Source organism: Balaenoptera musculus, chromosome 2 (genome assembly GCF_009873245.2).
Source record: "Balaenoptera musculus isolate JJ_BM4_2016_0621 chromosome 2, mBalMus1.pri.v3, whole genome shotgun sequence".
NCBI lineage: Eukaryota > Metazoa > Chordata > Mammalia > Artiodactyla > Balaenopteridae > Balaenoptera > Balaenoptera musculus.
In genome coordinates this window covers 122,551,736-122,571,436 of record NC_045786.1, presented here as the reverse complement: position 1 = coordinate 122,571,436, position 19,701 = coordinate 122,551,736, and the positions used below count along the sequence as shown (strand labels likewise).

The 19,701-nt window shown below is 34.2% G+C and overlaps 1 pseudogene; it reads right to left on the bottom strand.

The window, feature by feature from the left end:
- Window positions 1-17,503, bottom strand: part of LOC118889906 — a 30,210-nt pseudogene extending 12,707 nt beyond the window's left edge.
- Between the last annotated feature and the right edge of the window lie 2,198 nt (window positions 17,504-19,701).

The following is a 19,701-nucleotide window of genomic DNA, read 5'->3' as shown; positions in this document are numbered from 1 at the left end:
CCCTATCCCACCCCTCTACGTGGTCACAAAGCACCGAGCTGATCTCCCTGTACTATGCGGCTGCTTCCCACTAGCTATCTATTTTACGTTTGTTAGTGTATATATGTCCATGCCACTCTCTCACTTTGTCCCAGCTTATGCTTCCCCCTCCCCGTATCCTCAAGTCCATTCTCTAGTAGGTCTGCATCTTTATTCCCGTCTTGCCCCTAGGTTCTACAGACCATTTTTTTTGTTATGTTTTAGACTCCATATATATGTGTTAACATACAGTATTTGTTTTTCTCTTTCTGACTTACTTCACTCTGAATGACAGTCTCTAGGTCCATCCACCTCACTACATATAACTCAGTTTCGCTCCTTTATATGGCTGAGTAATATTCCATTGTATATATGTGCCACATCTTCTTTATCCATTCATCTGTTGATGGACACTTAGGTTGCTTCCATGTCCTGGCTATTGTAAATAGAGCTGCAATGAACATTTTGGTACATGACTCTTTTTGAGTTATGGTTTTCTCAGGGTATATGCCCAGTAGTGGGATTGCTGGGTCGTATGGTAGTTCTATTTGTAGTTTTTTAAGGAACCTCCATACTGTTCTCCATAGTGGCTGTATCAATTTACATTCCCACCAACAGTGCAAGAGGGTTCCCTTTTCTCCACACCCTCTCCAGCATTTATTGTTTGTAGATTTTTTGATAATGGCCATTCTGACTACTGTGAGATGATACCTCATTGTAGTTTTGATTTGCATTTCTCTAATGATTAATGATGTCGAGCATTCTTTCATGTGTGTATTGGCAATCTGTATTTCTTCTTTGGAGAAATGTCTATTTAGGTCTTCTGCCCATTTTTGGATTGGGTTGTTTGTTTTTTTGATATTGAGCTGCATGAGCTGCTTGTATATTTTGGAGATTAATCCTTTGTCAGTTGCTTCATTTGCAAATATCTTCTCCCATTCTGAGGGTTGTCTTTTTGTCTTGTTTATGGTTTCCATTGCTGTGCAAAAGCTTTTAAGTTTCATTAGGTCCCATTTGTTTATTTTTGTTTTTATTTCCATTTCTTTAGGATGTGGGTCAAAAAGGCTCTTGCTGTGATTTATGTCATAGAGTGTTCTGCCTATGTTTTCCTCTAAGAGTTTGATAGTGTCTGGCCTTACATTTAGGTCTTTAATCCATTTTGAGTTTATTTTTGTGAATGGTGTTAGGGAGTGTTCTAATTTCATTCTTTTACATGTACCTCTCCAGTTTTCCTAGCACCACTTATTGAAGAGGCTGTCTTTTCTCCATTGTATATTCTTGCCTCCTTTATCAAAGGTCAGGTGACCATATGTGTGTGGGTTTATCTGGGGACATTCTATCCTGTTCCATTGATCTCTATTTCTGTTTCTGTGCCAGTACCATACTTTCTTGATTACTGTAGCTTTGTAGTATAGTCTGAAGTCAGGGAGCCTGATTCCTCCAGCTCCGTGTTTCTTTCTCAAGATTGCTTTGGCTATTCAGGGTCTTTTGTGTTTCCATACAAATTGTGAAATTTTTTGTTCTAGTTCTGTGAAAAATGCCAGTGGTAGTTTGATAGGGATTGCATTGAATCTGTAGATTGCTTTGGGTAGTAGAGTCATTTTCACAATGTTGATTCTTCCAATCCAACAACATGGTATATCTCTCCATCTGTTTATACCATCTTTAATTTCTTTCATCAGTGTCTTATAATTTTCTGAATACAGGTCTTTTGTCTCCTTAGGTAGGTTTATTCCTAGATATTTTATTCTTTTTGTTGCAGTGGTAAATGGGAGTGTTTTCTTAATTTCACTTTCAGATTTTTCATCATTAGTGTATAGGAATGCAAGAGATTTCTGTGCATTAATTTTGTATCCTACTTTACCAAATTCATTGATTAGCTCTAGTAGTTTTCTGGTAGCATCTTTAGGATTCCCTACATATAGTATCATGTCATCTGCAAACAGTGACAGCTTTACTTCTTCTTTTCCAATTTGGATTCCCTTTTTTCTTTTTTTTCTCTGATTGCTGTGACTAAAACTTCCAAAACTATGTTGAATAATAGTGGTGAGAGTGGGCAACCTTGTCTTGTTCCTGATCTTATGGAAAGAAATGGTTCCAGTTTTTCACCATTGAGGACAATGTTGGCTGTGGGTTTGTCATATATGACCTTTATTATGTTGAGGAAAGTTCCCTCTATGCCTACTTTCTGGAGGGTTTTTATCATAAATGGCTGTTGAATTTTGTCAAAAGATTTCTATGCATCTATTGAGATGATCATATGGTTTTTCTCCTTCAATTTGTTAATATGGTGTATCACGTTGATTGATTTGCATATATTGAAGAATCCTTGCATTCCTGAAATAAACCCCACTTGATCATGGTGTATGATGCTTTTAATGTGCTGTTGGATTCTGTTCGCTAGTATTTTGTTAAGGATTTTTGCATCTACGTTCATCAGTGATATTGGCCTGTAGTTTTCGTTCCTTGTGACATCTTTGTCTGGTTTTGGTATCAGGGTGATGGTGGCCTCATAGAATGAATTTGGGAGTGTTCCTCCCTCTGCTATGTTTTGGAAGAGTTTGAGATGGATAGGTGTTAGATCTTCTCTAAATGTTTGATAGAATTCGCCTGTGAAGCCATCTGGTCCTGGGTTTTTGTTTGTTGGAAGATTTTTAATCACAGATTCAATTTCAGTGCTTGTGATTGGTCTGTTCATATTTTCTATTTCCTCCTGGCTCAGTCTCAGAAGGTTGTGCATTTCTAAGAATTTGTCCATTTCTTCCAGGTTGTCCATTTTATTGGCATAGAGTTGCTTATAGTAATCTCTCATGATCCTTTGTATTTCTGCAGTGTCAGTTGGTACTTCGCCTTTTTCATTTCTAATTCTATTGATTTGAGGCTTCTCCCTTTTTTTTCTTGATAAGTCTGGCTAATGGTTTATCAATTTTGCTTATCTTCTCAAAGAACCAGCTTTTAGTTTTATTGATCTTTGCTATTGTTTCCTTCATTTCTTTTTCATTTATTTCTGATCTGATTTTTATGATTTCTTTCCTTCTGCTAACTGAGGGTTTTTTGTTCTTCTTTCTCTAATTGCTTTAGGTGTAAGGTTAGGTTGTTTATTTGAGATGTTTCTTGTTTCTTAATGTAGGATTGTATTGCTGTAAACTTCCCTCTTAGAACTGCTTTTGCTGCATCCCATAGGTTTTGGGTCGTCGTGTTTTCATTGTAATTTTTTCTAGGTATTTTTTGATTTCCTCTTTGATTTCTTCATTGATCTCTTAGTTATTAAGTAGTGTGTTGTTTAGCCTCCATGTGTTTGTATTTCTTACAGATTTTTTCCTGTAATTGATATCTAGTCTCATAGCGTTGTGGTCAGAAAAGATACTAGAAACGATTTCAATTTTCTTAAATTTACCAAGGCTTGATTTGTGACCCAAGATATGATCTATCCTGGAGAATGTTACTTGAGCACTTGAGAAGAATGTGTATTCTGTTGTTTTTGGATGGAATGTCCTATAAATATCAATTAAGTCCATCTTGTTTAATGTATCATTTAAAGCTTGTGTTTCCTTATTTATTTTCATTTTGGATGATCTGTCCATTGGTGAATGTAAGGTGTTAAAGCCCCCTACTATGATTGTGTTACTGTCGATTTCCCTTTTATGGCTGTTAGTATTTGCCTTATGTATTGAGGTGCTCCTATATTGGGTGCATAAATATTCACAATTGTTTTATCTTCTTCTTGGATTGATCCCTTGATATTATGTAGTGTCCTTCTTTGTCTCTTGTAATAGTCTTTGTTTTAAAGTTTGTTTTGTCTGATATGAGAATTGCTACTCCAGCTTTCTTTTGATTTCCATTTGCATGGAATATCTTTTTCCATCCCCTCCCTTTCAGTCTGTATGTGTCCCTAGGTCTGAAGTGAGTCTCTTGTAGACAGCATATATACGGGTCTTGTTTCTGTATCCATTCAGCGAGTCTATGTCTTTTTGTTGGAGTATTTAATCCATTTACATTTAAGGTAATTATCAATAGGTATGTTCCTATTACCATTTTCTTAATTGTTTTGGGTTTATTATTGTAGGTCTTTTCCTTCTCTTGTGTTTCCTGCCTAGAGAATTTCCTTTAGCATTTGTTGTAAAGCTGGTTTTGTGGTGCTGAATTCTCTTAGCTTTTGCTTGTCTGTAAAGGTCTTAATTTCTCCATCAAATCTGAATGAGATACTTGCTGGGTAGAGTAATCTTGGTTGTAGGTTTTTCTCTTTCATCACTTTAAATATGTCCTGCCTCTCCCTTCTGGCTTGCAGGGTTTCTGCTGAAAGATCAGCTGTTAACCTTATGTGGATTCCCTTATGTGTTATTTGTTGTTTTTCCCTTGCTGCTTTTAATATGTTTTCTTTGTATTTAATTTTTGATAGTTTGATTAATATGTGTCTTGGCGTGTTTCTCCTTGGATTTATCCTTTATGGGACTCTCTGTGCTTTCTGGACTTGATTAACTATTTCCTTTCTCATGTTAGGGAAGTTTTCAAGTATAATCTCTTCAAATATTTTCTCAGTCCCTTTCTCTTCTTCTTCTGGGACCCCTATAATTCAAATGTTGGTACATTTAATGTTGTACCAGAGGTCTCTGAGACTGTCCTCAGTTCTTTTCATTCTTTTTTCTTTATTCTGCTCTTCAGTAGTTATTTCCACTATTTTATCTTCCAGGTCACTTATCCGTTCTTCTGCCTCAGTTATTCTGCTATTGATCCTTTCTAGAGAATTTTTAATTTCATTTATTTTGTTGTTCATCACTGTTTGTTTGCTCTTTAGTTCTTCTAGGTCCTTGTTAAACGTTTCTTGTATTTTCTCCATTCTATTTCCAAGTTTTTGAATCATGTTTACTATCATTATTCCGAATTCTTTTTCAGGGAGACTGCCTATTTCCTCTTCATTTGTTAGGTCTGGTGGGTTTTTGCCTTGCTCCTTCATCTGCTGTGTGTTTTTCTGTCTTCTCATTTTGCTTAACTTACTGTGTTTGGGGTCTCCTTTCACAGGCTGCAGGTTCGTAGTTCCCGTTGTTTCTGGTGTCTGTCCCCAGTGGCTAAGGTTGGTGCAGTGGGTTGTGTAGGCTTCCTGGTGGAGGGGACTAGTGCCTGTGTTCTGGTGGACGAGGTTGGATCTTGTCTTTCTCTTGGGCAGGTCCACGTCTGGTGGTGTGTTTTGGGGTGTCTGTGTCCTTATTATGATTTTAGGCAGCCTCTGTGCTAATGGATGGGGTTGTGTTCCTGTCTTGCTAGTTCTTTGGCATAGGATGTCCAGCACTGTAGCTTGCTGGTCATTGAGTGGAGCTGGGTCTCGGCGTTGAGATGGAGATCTCTGGGAGATTTTCGCCATTTGATATTATGTGGAGCTGGGAGATCTCTTGCGGACCTGTGTCCTGAACTTGGGTCTCCCACCTCAGTGGCACAGCCCTGATGCCTGGCTGGAGCACCAAGAGCCTGTCCTCTACACGACTCAGAATAAAAGGGAGAAAAGAAAGAAAGAAAGAAAGACGAAGATAAAATAAAATAAAGTTATTAAAAAAATAATTATTAAGAAAAAAAATTTTTTTAAGTAATTAAAAAAAACAAACAAAAAAAACGGACAGAAAGAACCCTAGGACAAATGGTAAAAGCAAAGCTATAGAGACAAACTCACACACAGAAGCATACACATACACACTCACAAAAAGAGAAAAAGGGAAAAATATATATATATCATTGCTCTCAAAGTCCACCTCCTCAATTTGGGATGATTCATTGTCTATTCAGGTATTCCACAGATGCAGAGTACATCAAGTTGATTGTGGAGGTTTAATCCGCTGCTCCTGAGGCTGCTGAGAGAAATTTCCCTTTCTCTTCTCTGTTCGCTCAGCTCCCGGGGTTCAGCTTTGGATTTGGACCCGCCTCTGCATGTAGGTCACCTGAGGGCGTCTGTTCATTGCTCAGACAGGACGGATTTAAAGGAGCAGCTGATTCGGTGGCTCTGGCTCACTCAGGCGGGGGAGAGGGTGGGGTACAGATGAGGGGTGAACCTGTGGCAGCAGAGGCTAGAGTGATGTTGCACCAGCATGAGGCGTGCCGTGCATTCCCCCGGGGAAGTTGTCCCTGGGTCACGGGACCCTGGCAGTACAAGTTTTACTATTTTTAAAAACTATTTTTATTAAATCTTTATATCATTATCATCTAGACTAAAACTATGTTCAATTTACTGGTCATTATATTATATTCAACAGAAGATTGAAATAATTTTCTCTTATAGATAGTTGGGAGTATGGAGAAAGGAAAAATCTGAAATATATGTTGGGATAAATTAGGAGAGAAAGAAGTTGAAACATCCTATGGACACAGAAAACTATCAGGTTTCTCAAACCATGTCTCTTGAGAGCAAATCTTGTGGTATATAGAATTTTAGACATAGCCTATAACAAGTTAATAAATGGTTTCCATGGCACAACCCAAATCCCACCCAAAACTCCATACACTTGGAATTGAGCAACAGATCTCATGAGACTTCACACTCAATTACAAAGTATTCTGAAGTGTGCCTTTATGCTGGTTTTCTCAATTAATTACAGCAAGTGTCACCATGGACAGCTTGCAGCAGTTAATTGAATTTGATAGGTTAACTTGAGAGCCTTATTCACTGAATGCACTGGGGAATTGGGGGGAGCAAAAGGGCTGGCCAAGACAGAAAACAGAAGATGCTAGTGGAAAAAAATAATAGTGGAGTCAGCACTAAGTAGATTAGAAATATTTATCCCCAAAAGAAGAGAATGACCAGAGAATACATCAGTGAGATGTCATTTCATTATTCTTAAATTCTTAGGCTGTCCAATTTGCTTCTATTTTGGAGATTTCTGTACTGAGATCGTATAATTTTGGAGATTGGGAAATTACTTTAATAGCTGCACAAAGTTAAAATACACTGCTGTTTCATGCTTCCAGTCAGCCACATCCAAAGGCAATACGAACACAACTTTCAGTTCAAATTTGATCTCATTTTTCTTCTCCCCACTTTAAAATTATCATCTCCTGTTTTCCTAGTGTTTGTCAAAATATTAACATCAGAACAATCAATCTAATTCAAAACATCATCTTTGACTTCTTACTTTTAGAAGTCTTTCCCTGCTATCTTTCAGTAATTCCCATTTCTTCTGTTGTTCAAATATCTCTGAAATCCCTTTTCTAATCTTATTTCTATTTCTCTAGTTCAGAATCTCATTATACCATTTTATATAATAACAATTTTAAAAAACCTTGTGTCTAATATCCTTGCCTTCATTTTCTGGTCTTCTCTGTGCTCCTGCCCTTGTGTTCATCTTCTGCACAGTGTCAATGTGAGTCTTTTTCTAAACTACAGCTCTGATTATGTTATTTCTCTCTCTAGTGAGACTGTTATATTAAATTTAATTGATTAGTCTGGAATACTAAATAGGCACATGTGGCTGTCCAGTTTTCCTAACACCATTTATTGAAGAAACTGTCCTTTCTCCTTGTATATTCTTGACCCAACTGTCATAAATTAATTGATTGTATCTATGTGGTTTTATTTCTGTGCTCTCTATTCTGTTCCATTGGTCTATGTTTCTGTTTTTCTGCCAGTATCATACTGTTGGATTAGCTTTATAATATAGTTTGAAAACAGGAAGTGTGATGCCTCCAGCTTTGCTTTTCTTTTTCAAGATTGCTTTGGCTTAAAAAGACAACCTATGGAATAAGAGAAAATATTTGTGAATCATGTATCTGAGAAGGGGTTAATATCCAAAATATATAAAGAACTCATAAAATTCAAAAGCAGAAACACAAATTTTAAAATGGGCAGAGAATTTGAATAGACATTTTCCCAAAGAAGACATATAAATGGCAAATAGGTACATGAAAAGATGCTCAATATCACTGATCATCAGGGAAATGCAAATCAAAACCACAATGAGATATTACCTTACACTTGTTAGAATGGCCAGACACAAATAATAGATATATTATGAATTCATTTATATGAAGATCAAGGACAGGGAAAACTACTCTGTTGAGGTAGAAATCAAAATAGTGGTCGTTGGAAAGGGAACATGAGAATTTTCTGGCATCAGGGAAATTTTTTATACCTTGATTGTGTTTGTGTTTATTTGAATATGTGCATTTATTAAAACTCAATATTTTGTGCATATCTCTATGTAAATTTTACCTCAATTGTTGAAAAAGGTTAAACTCTTAAAACTCTGATACTAAAAAGAAATATTATAAATTGCACTAAGCCTATGAAATTGCTCACTTTTTTTGTACTAAAGGAAATTCAAGTGAAAACCAAAGAAATATGTCATTTTTATCTACTGAATAAAAAATGTAAAATAATAATACTATATACTTAGGAAGATATCACATTCTTTTAGTGGGACATTAAATTCACATACTCTTTCTAAAAAATACCTCTCTGATTCAGTAATTCAACTTTAAAAAAAATAAATTATTTAGGCAAATGTTCATATATATCCATTGTGGCATTTTTTGTAACACTAAATTGTAGACAACTGAAATTTCTCAAAATAAAATAATTTTATTGGTTAAATAAATGAGTGGTAAACCATTTGGAAAAAGTCATTAAAACAGGGTTTTTAAAAATTAAATTTTATTGTTATAAGAAAATTCTAATACAATATAAAAAGAAAAAATAAGTTTAAGAGATCAAAAATACATTCAGTATGATTATAATTTATGAAAGATTACACATTTAGATGTTAAAAATTAAAAGCAACTGGAGCAAAACATTCAGTTTTTCTGGGGTGATAGAATTATAGTGGATATAATTATCCACTATAAGAATTATAATTATCCACTATAAGAAAATTATATTTTATATAATTTTCATATTCTCTGTATTTTCTGATTTTTTAGATAAACATTTATTATTTTTCTAAATGCTTAAATTTATAAACTACTTTAGAGCAGTACATTTCAAAAATACTTTAGTTTACTATCTATTACTGAGATTATCTTTGTAATAAACACAGTTTAGAAATTTGTCACTGACCATTTTCCAGACAACCTGCTGTGAAAATATATTGCATTAGTGGTTCTTGGGAGTTAAAATATATATATAGACCTTATCCCAAAGTTTTATAGAAAGTAAAGTGGCTAAATTATAAAGAATCAAATTAAAAGACCAATGCCTATGTCAGTATATAAAGTAATAAGCATTCAGTGGAAGATTCTCCAAAGATTTACTTGTAATTTAAATTTCTCTAATATTAAATTAACCTCCTCTTTTTAAAATCTTTTTTTATTTTTATTTTATTAATTGAAGTATAGTTGATTTACAATGTTAATTTCTGCTGTACAGCAAACTGATTTAGCTATACAAATACTTTCTTTTTTATATAATTTTTCACTATGGTTTATCTCAGGATATTGAATATAGTTCCCTGTTCTATATAGTAGGACCTTGTTGTTTATCCATTCTATATGTAATAGTTTGCATCTACTAACCCCAAACTCCCAGTCTATCCCTCCCCCACCCTCCCTCTCCCTTGGCAACCACAAGTCTGTTCTCTATATCCTTGAGTCAGTTTCTGTTTTGTAGATAGTTTCATTTGTGTTATATTTTAGATTCCACATATAAGTGATATCATATGGTATTTGTCTTTCTCTTTCTAACTTACGTCACTTAGTATGATAATCTCTAGTTACATTCATCTTGCTGCAAATGGCATTATTTCATTCTTTTTTATGGCTGAGTAGTATTCCATTGTATATACGTACCACATCTTTTTTATCCTTTCATCTGTCGATGGACATTTAGGTTGTTTCCATGTCTTGGCTACTGTGAATAGTACTGCTATGAACACAGAGGTGTGTGTATCTTTTTGGATTATAGTTTTGTCCGGATATATGCTCAGGAGTGGGATTGCTGGATCATATGTTAACCTCGTCTTTTTATTGAACTATTCTGTGTAGAGTTCAAGAAAAGGTAATAAAATATTTTACTTTTTAAATGAAGGTTTTAGCATTGTATCACTTTCAAGGACAAATATTTATGAGAAATAACACCCCAATCAGGTTTCAGAATTTTCCTTCTACTCATTATGTAAAGCACAAACAATATTTGAACTAGAATTGGTCTTACCATTTGTGAATCAGTTACTTAGCATTTGTACTACCTAAAATGACAGGAATTACTTTTTTTTTTGAATGATCAGAAACTTTTTTTAAACTTCCTGTACCATAGACAGAATCTATAAAATTTACTGACTTTCATGAAAATAAAATATTTATACATGTTCTATGGAAGGAACTTGGAAAGGCACACATTGCATATTTGTTAAGAACTATGGCTGGAGTGTGTTCTAAATGAGATGACTTAGTGTAGAAATTGTGTAACAGTATGATTTTGATGGCTTTGTTGAAGAAGTTGTATGCACATAGTGATTTCTGATGTTCAGTAGAACTATACACATCAAGATAGAATGAGTTTTCAGATGTAAAACCTCTGTACTGATTGATTTTTAAAAATATTTACATGACCTTAGACATTTTAAGATGTATTTTCAATATGAAAGTATAAGTAAAACAGATGTGGACATGCTAGTGCTACAACAACTAATTTAGAAGGCAATCAACATTAATTGATTTTATTTAAACTAAATGGAAAAATGTTATGGTTTTTAATGGCAGATTAGACATTAAAATCCTTCTTACTGAAAAATGTCCAATAGAATATATCATTTAAAAATTTTAAAAATACATGACTGAACTAGTAAAGAAAGAAATGGACATCCCCAAGTCAGAAGTGAAAAATGTGTAAGTCTGAGGCTACCATGGAACCTCAGCGGATTTCCAGTACTTCTGTCTTAATAAGCACAGCACAGATGATAAATGCTAGAACTTGAATGAGGACGGGAGTTTAAACAGAAACACCCACATCACCCACATACAAGCTCTGGTAGGTTCCAAAGTGAAAATTCACATGTTAAATGACAAATATTTGAACAAAGCATTCATGAGAATGAAAGTGCTCCAAGTAAAGCAGAATTTTTTAATTCGGTATTTTCACAACTCAGTGTAGAACAAGTTAAATAAAACAGAAAAATGATTCGAAATACAGTTTACTAAAATCTGACCCCAGTAGAAAACTTAGAAAGGTAAACTTCCAGAGGAGAAACAGAATAAACAACATCATACACACACACTCTTCACCAAGCCTAGGTGTTTTCATGACTAAATCTTCAAACACAAATTAGTCCCAATGTCATATAATTTGTTTTGGAACTTAGAAAATGAAGAAAAACCTCAAATTTATATAACTAAGCACATATAGCATTAATACCTACACTTGATAAATATATCAAAAATGAAACAGAAAAATAGAAGGAAAACCACTAACCAATCTCACTTAGAAATATCAGTGCAAAAATCCTAAATCAAGTATTAGTACATAGACTGCAGAAGCACGTTGAGAAATTCATAGAGCAAGACCATATGAGATTTTACTCTAGGAATGCAATAGTGCAAAGGTAATTCAATATTAGGATATCCATTAATATAATTCATCATTTTGATTGATATAAGGAGAAACATACAAAATACAACTCTCATTCTTGATTTTTAAAAAACTCTAAAACTGGAATATATAGATACTTTATATGTGTCTATATAATAGTCCAACACAATTAGAGAAGAGATAAAATAAGAGATATAGAAATTAGAAAAAAATTAAAACTAATCTATTTCTACAATAATGAATAATGTACTTGAAAAATGTATGATAATTATAAGACTAACTCAAGGCACAAGCAACACTCCAAAAAAAAATTAAAACACTTAATAATAAAATTAGTAAAAATTGTACAAAACATATACAAGGAAAACCTGAAATCCAAGTGATGCAAAACTAACCAACTGCAAATACATCTTTTGGATAAAATGTGTTATATTTTGAGTTTAGGAAATAGTCCACAATACCACCCTCATTCAGATATCAAATGAAAAGGTCAGGGTTCCTCAAACCACCCTCACTTCTGACACCAATTGCAAGGTTAGGGGTCCCCAAGACCACCATCTGCTTTGATAGTTCGCTGGAAGGACTCACAGTACCACTGGCAGCTGTTATACTGACAGTTATCATTTGTTACAGTGAAAGGACACATATGAAAATCAGCCAAGGGAAGAGATACATGGGGCAGACTCCACAAAAATTCCAAATGCAGAGCTTCAGCTGTCCTCTCCCAGTGAAGTCAGGAACACCAGCTCTTCTGGAAACAATGTGTTACAATAGGCACACAGTATTGCCAACCAAGGAAATTCACCTGAGCTTTGGTCTCCATAATGATTTTTGATGCTTGGTCATGTAGAGCTGATTGGCTGTCCGCATAGCTGACTTCAGTCTCTAGCCCCGCCAGAGATTGAGCTAATATCATGTAACCCAAAGCCTCCATCCTAAATCGCATTGTTAGACTATCTAGTGTGGCCAAAAGCCCTCAGCTAAACAAAGACACTTTTACCAAATAGGACATTCCAAGAGCTTAGAGAAACTCCTAGGAACTAAGGGTAAAGGCCAGATCTCTCTTTTGGCAAGGTTGAATTATTCAATATACAAACACAAATGCCAGTTTTCCCTAAATTAATTTGTACATTTTGATGTAATCCCAAGAAAAATATCTATTTCTTTGGAATTATAAAATTTGATCTGAAATTCCAAATTAAAAAACTCTAAAAATGTCAAGAAAACCATGAAAAATAAAAATGAGAACAGATTATCAGAACAACATCAGGGATTCCTATCAAATATCAAAACATCCTCTAGAGTTGCACTCTCCTATACAATAGGTGTTCAGATATTTATTTACACAATTGGTTAAATTAAAAATTAATTTAATAAAAAGTACATAAAATAAAAATTCAGTTTATCAGTCATACTAGCCATATCTTAAGTGGCTAACATATTGTACAATGCAGCTATAGACCATTTCCATTATCTCAGAAAGTTCTGCAGAACAGTGCTGCTCTAGAGCCTCTGTATTTAAGCAGTATTGCTTCATAAACGGAAGAGTGAAATAGGAAATCAAGACATAGACTGACCCCAAATTATGGATATTTAATATGTAATAAAAATGAGATATCAAATCAATGCTATAATAATATTTAATAAATTATATAAAGTAGCTGGATAACCATTTGAGAAAATATAAAATTGGATGCACACCTCACACCATAAATAACCAAATGGATCCATCTGTATATATTCTGATTTACATGTATATATGTGTGTATATATATTTTATATCTATATCTATATAAAGCATGGTAAATTCATCTAAACTCTGGATGTGGGGATGAGCTAACTATGATTCAAAATCAAAATACACTAAAAAAAAAAAAAGAATAAAATAAGACACCACTTAAATCAAGTGATCAAAGTTAACGTAACTAATTTTGCACTAATTTCAGTACAAACTGAAATTTTTTTTTGATATCATGTTTTTTAATGTGATACACAGAGAAGTAGATGTGGTCGTCTATGTACTGTATATTCTATCAAAAATGTTTTACTTGAATCTAATCATAAATAATTTAACAAAACTATATTGAGGAACATTCTGCAGAAACTGAAACAACTGGCTAGGACTCTAAAAAATGTCAGTGTCATGCAAATAAGGGCATACTTCTAGATTAAAGGAGACTATGAGGTGTGACTACTAAATTAATTTTTTAATCCTTGATTATACTGGATTAAAAAGAAAGGTAATGTGAAGAACATTATTGGACTAGGAAACCTTTAAAATGTATGTTAGATAATATTGTTCAAAGTTAAATTTCTTGAGTGTGATGATCACACTGGGATTACATAGGAGAAATTTTTCTTCTTGAGAGTTACATGCTGAAGTATTTAAGAGTGAAATATTTATTATTAGGCCTGCTACTCACTACCAAATGGCTTAAAATAAAGTATCCATCTGTCTATCTGTATCAATTAGCCTCTTCTGTGAACAAACCACCCAAAACTCAGTGCCTTGGCTTAATATAACAATAACTTATTAATGTACAAATTTCTGATTGGCAATTGGAACAAGATTCAGATGGATAATTTTGCTCATTTTCCCTGGGCTCACTCATGATGTAGTCACCTGGCACCTCCTCTGGGAACAGATGATCTATGATCATCTTAATCACATGCCTGGTGGTTGTCAGCCTCTTGGCTGGAGCACCTTGATTCTCCTCTACTTGGCCTCTCTGAAGGATGGCTAGAGCATGTTTATATGGTAGTAGAATTCTACCAGGGGAGAGAGGAAACTTCAAAGCTTAGATTCAGAACTCACACGATATCACTTATACTGAATTCTGTTGGTCAAAGCAAGACACAAGACCATCCCAGATTCAAGGGTTGGGAGACCAACCTCATCTCTTGACATGAGAAGCTGCAAACTTCTGTCACTGTTTTAAACTCACCATACCATCTATTTATCTGTATTATCTAAATAGTATCTATCCATTCATCCATCCACCCATCCCTCTCTCTTATCCATCTATCCATCTATCCATAGACAAAACAAATATGCCCATTTTTAACAATTTGTCATTCTGAGTAGACTGGGTGTTTACTGTAAAGTTTTGTAGGACTGAAATTTTTTTAATTGTTGGGGGAAAATTAAAAATGAAACAAGATTCAAAAATCTTACCTCCCTGTATTATTTTTCTGCTTAATTTCCGCCCCGCCCCCCCCGCCACTGATCCTCACATAACAAGAAAATCATCCAAGAGTTTTCCTAATTCTGGGGTTCTAGTGAATCCACGTATAAGAGGTCTTTCCATGTATAGGAAGATGTGAATTGCATAAATGTAGTCTTCATTTTACTCTAATTAGTTGCCATGCAGAATAACCTTGTGGGTCAGTTTGCCTAAGATGGTTTTTAGAGTAATTTCTGTAATAATTTTGCTAATTTAGAATATAGCAAATAAATTATTTTCTATTCTGTAATTTGCTGTATCAATAAGTTTCAGATAATCAATGAGCTTGTTCTTTTAGACCTCAGAGTAACTTTCTCTATATTTTCCTATAATAGATTTTTTTTTCAGATACTATTAAATTTAGTCCAAAGGCTTTGCAATTTAAATTTATTAACATCATGCACATTTCTCTCATGTATAAACTTAGACTTTCTATAACTGCAAAAGCAGAAATGTGGTCAGTACCAGATGAATTTCTATGCACTTGATTACCACTATTATTTTTCTTAACCGTTACTTGAAAATATTTATAATCTGTATTTAACTCTGTGGCAGTTTGTACTCTGTCAATTTAGTTAAGCTACAACTATGTTTTTCAGAATTCCATGTCCTATATGTTCTAGATTAGAGTTGGCAAAAATAAGAAATTGCTTGAGAATTGGAAAGCAGAAGTGAAGAAGCTGCCATTACACTTTGAAGGTCATTGGATTAGATGCTGTGACAGACAGAAAAAAGCAGGTTCAATCTTGTTTTAGTCTTCTCACTGCAAGCCACGCTGATCAACCGCAATTAAAGCCCACCATCAGATGTCTGGCTGGAGACCTTAAAAAGTAGGAGTTATGCAATCTGGATAGTTTGCCCTAGCCTTCTTCCTTCACTTCTCTATGTTCCCATTTCATTTGGTAGCTGGACATTACTGGCTTCCCAGAATCCCCTGAAATTCCTGACTTTGTGCCTATGTCAGTTATTTAGTAGTGCTGATTAATGACCTTTCCCTGATCTCCCAAATCTCCCTTTCACACCCTTCCTTCTCTAGTCTCTTCCATAATTATGTAAGGTCTTATTCTCATAATTAATCCCTAATCCATAATTCTCACAGTAAATTTTTTCCTTGTTCAAATCCTATCGATAGTTATTTTATAAACAATAATTGAACATTTCAGAGTCTTACACAGTGTTGGTTTGTAAGGTACTGCAAAATATCAAATAAGGCAATTGTTCTACTATTTTTGGTTTTACCAGATTTCTTCAGAATATGATTATTCCCACTTTATATTATTTATGTATGGAAATAATTGTAAACATTTCCTTTCCATAAGTCTAAGAAGTAATTCAGCAGTAAAATCATGTCATTTAATGAACTTTATTTCAAGTACAATATGGATTTGAAACTTAACTTTGTAAGGCAAATAATTAGTTATGGAAATTTCTACTTGATAATTAGAAAAGGAGTCAAAGTTCATTTTTACAAAGGCTTGATGATTCCTTTTACTTTAGATAATTTAAACAAAAGAAAATCTTTTGTTGTTAACACTAATTCATTTTTTTCTCCTTTGTGATTTTCAAGGTCATAGTTAATAAATAATGAACAATACTTTTATTTCACCAGGGAACATAATAAATGGTAGATTTACACTTAAAAGCAAAAGCTCTGTCTTTAGTATGGTGAGATTCAGCTTCCTTCTTTGTACTTCAATTCCCAGTTCTTTGCAGTTTCCTCTCCTATACAAGTATTCATTATCACAGGGAGGAAGTCTTGTCACATGCAGTGACAAATTGTTTCATTTATTTAAAATGGAGCCTTTGTATTTCACTCCATATGCTAATGTAAACATGCCTTTAATGATTAGGAAAAGATAAAATCCTTAACTAGTAGGAGCAGAAATTTCTCAGTGTTCACAGGCTTATAAGCAAACCACATACTGAGTTGCCAATCCAGCTGCCTGAACAACAATCCCCTTTTAATCAGTAAATCATTATGCCAATAACAACATCAACGACAAAAAAAGTTCAGTCTAGTTTCACAGCTTGCTTTGTACTTTCACAAAATTTATCCTGGAGGGAAGACCACCATCCCACTGAATCAAAAATCCAGACTTTAGAAATCAAAAAAAGAGTCCTATTCTATCTCTGAATCAAGGCCCAAGCCATGTTGCTTACGAATTTTCTAAATCATGATTGTCAGAAATGCCTTTGGCATTGAATCTTGTCAAATGGTTGCTCTCCAAATATCATCAATACAACCTGTTAAGATGACAAAGCTGCCTAGAGTTTACTACTTACTGTGGTAAGGGAGAATACCACCTTACAAAGCTTTGGCAGTGTCTTGGAGGGGGATACATAAGGCAAGAAGTTGCAGTAATCACAATTAGTTTTGGTGTCCCTTGGTTTATAAGCTACTTTCGTCAGTCAGAAATGCACCATTTGAGTTTTTTTTCAAAAAGATTATGGGAATAATGGTCTCCATATGCCAAGACACATTATAAAAGAAGTAAAGCCTTGCCTAGACATCCTTCCACTTACCCTTAAATACCTTCTGCTACATCCTTCCAGATCTTTAGCTTCTGAAGGTAACCAGGCTGTTCTATGTCTGTTCCAAAGACCATCCCAGATCTGGGGAGAAAAGAATAAAGTGTCAAAGTTACTTTTTTTTTAAAATCAAACAAAATCACCATTGCTTTAGAGTGATAGATTGTGGCCGAGGAGAATTCAGCAGTGGATGAATTCCTAATTGCCCTTTCATACCTACCTGAAGAGCCATCTCCTCTAGGAAATTTTGGATCCTTCACCTTGAATTAGGAATTCCTCCTATGTTCTCTCATGGGATTTGTCATTATCCAGCATCAAATTTTATTTTTATAACCATAAGTATATTTCTTCATATCCCTTGCCAGTCTGTTAGTCCTTAAAAGTAAAACATGCCTAATGAGGCTCAGTATCCACAATGTCAAGAAATGATTCTTGAATAAATGAATGAGGTAATTCTTACTGATATGTGAAATACTAATCCTCTCCTAAGAAATCTGATAATGAAAATACTTCTACTAACTGCAAAGGGGGAAGTTATATCCACATGTTTCCAGATAGTTTAGATTATTGCATTCATCTTAATGGGACTGTAAAAAGCATGATCACATGTCAAATTTTTAATCACTTATTATTTAAGAATCAGCAGAAAGACAAGATAGGATTTAAGGACATGGGACTGATGAATCCGATGGGAGAAAAGAATCCTGAATTTAAAATATCAAATTAGAAATAAAACCGATGAACTTTTTACAAGAGAACCAAGACCTTAGGGTAGTTACTTTTTCAAAAAGTAAAAAAAATTTTTTTTAAAAATCACAGCTTAGAGGTTTTTTACAAATTAACCTCAAAAGTTAAATGGCACTACATACAAGATTTAGACCTTTATCACTGTTACTCAAACAAGAATACATTCTCTTATAGAACTGGAAAACTACAAGGTGGCCTTATTAGAAAACCCTCTAGAACAATGGTACACATTGTTCCTCTCTGTGAACCGTTACCAGTCTGCTACAAGGTAGAGAGCTTATACCAGAATGTAAATCACTTATATTTCTAAGATGACTATCTTTGTTCAGCTGACATTTTATTTCCAGCAAGACTTTCTTGATAAAGATTTACATTCTGGCTCAAGCTCCTTATCCCAATGGGAACCAAAGACTTCATGGACCAGCTGATCACATCATAGAGGTGAAAGATCTTTTTAATTGTCTTGCTTATTCCAAGTCTGAGTATGCTTCTGCAAGTTTTCTTACTTTTTTCTTGGAAAGTGAATGTGAATAAAGAATTTCATTAGACCTCAAATTACTTGATGGTGAATTTTAAGTAGAAGCAAACTAAAACAAAACTGTACCATAATCTTTTTTTTTTCTTAAGAATAATTTGAGTTCTTCAAAAGAAATCCAGAACTACTGTAGTGGAATGAATAGTAGCCCCCGCAAAACATATATCCATGTCCCAATCCCCTAAAGTAACCTGTTAATGGTACCTTGTTTGTAAAAAGCATCTTTGCAGATGTAATTAAGGTAAGGATCTGAGGTGAGGATATCATCCTATATTATCCTGGTGGCTCCTAAATCCAATGACAAGTGTCCTTATAAGAGACACAGAAAACAGACACAGAAGAGAAGGCAATGTGAAGACAGTGGCAGAGATAGATTTGCCTCAAGTCAAGGAAGCTGTCAACCACCAGAAGCTGGAAAAAGCAAGGAACAGATCTGACCCTTCTGGATTTCAGACTCCTAGACTCCAGAAATGTGAGAGAATAAATTTTTATTATTTAAAGCCACATATTACATGGTATTTTGTCACAGAGACCTCAGAAAACTAATAAACTAGTTTCACATATTTTGTGGAATTGAAACTCTGTGTAAATCAACAAGAGATTAACACTAGCCATGTTTAGACAACTGCCCCCAGTAGTATAAAAGACATGTTGTCTTTGTGATTGATGTCCTATTAAGATCCCTTAAATAAACCTCAGTTTTACTTCTATAACTAACTCATTTGTCTTATGGTTACATTAATTTGTGACTGCTGCTCAGAGAATATTTCTATTATTACTGGTTTCTCATACCGAAATGAAAACACTAAGAACTATCAGCACTGGCCAGAATGAAACCTGATAAATTACCTTGAATCATGTAAAGTTCCCAATTTTTGTAGTTTAAAAATAGTTGCACATTGGCATTTTCATATGGTTCAAATTTAATGATCAGTAGGATTTATTCAAGGGAAAAAATAAAACATGGTCTGTAAATACTTGATAGTTTGATTATTATTCCCTTCCTTTAATGGGTTTTGTCAAGACTCTTCAGTGGTTTAGACTACAATCCTTCGACAGTGACAGTATCTTCTATGAATAAATCATACACTTCACAACACACTACACAGAGGAGAAATAGAGCAACAGATAAAATAAGCTACAGAACC